The sequence below is a fragment of the Egretta garzetta genome, unplaced genomic scaffold, assembly GCF_000687185.1.
Source record: "Egretta garzetta isolate BGI_Z169 unplaced genomic scaffold, ASM68718v1 scaffold223, whole genome shotgun sequence".
Classification (NCBI taxonomy): Eukaryota; Metazoa; Chordata; class Aves; order Pelecaniformes; family Ardeidae; genus Egretta; species Egretta garzetta.
In genome coordinates, this window is record NW_009259033.1 from 155,478 (window position 1) to 155,705 (window position 228).

At 67.1% G+C, this 228-nt stretch overlaps 1 protein-coding gene across 1 annotated transcript in view; it reads left to right on the top strand.

The window, feature by feature from the left end:
- Window positions 1-58: 58 nt before the first annotated feature.
- ZNF512B (zinc finger protein 512B) overlaps window positions 59-228 on the top strand; it is a 30,959-nt gene continuing 30,789 nt past the window's right edge. The window contains exon 1 of the mRNA XM_035890353.1: window positions 59-180. The gene's annotated coding sequence lies outside the window, so the exon portion shown is untranslated. The remainder of the gene's footprint in view (window positions 181-228) is intronic.

The window sequence follows — 228 nt, forward strand, 5'->3', positions numbered from 1 at the left end:
GGCCGCGGCTGCGGTTTGGCCTGGAGTTCACAGGAGGGAGCGCGGCCCCTCCAGCAGCGACCGACCGAGACGCAGCGCGACCCTTTGGCGTCCGTCAGCCGCGTTGGCCCCCTCGCACCTCTGCCTGCGCCCTGCCTGCCTGCTTGCCTTTCTTGGCGTTGCCTACATCTGGAGCCGTTGGTAAATTATTGATGATAAATGGAGTGGATGGGGGGGGGGGCGGGCCGG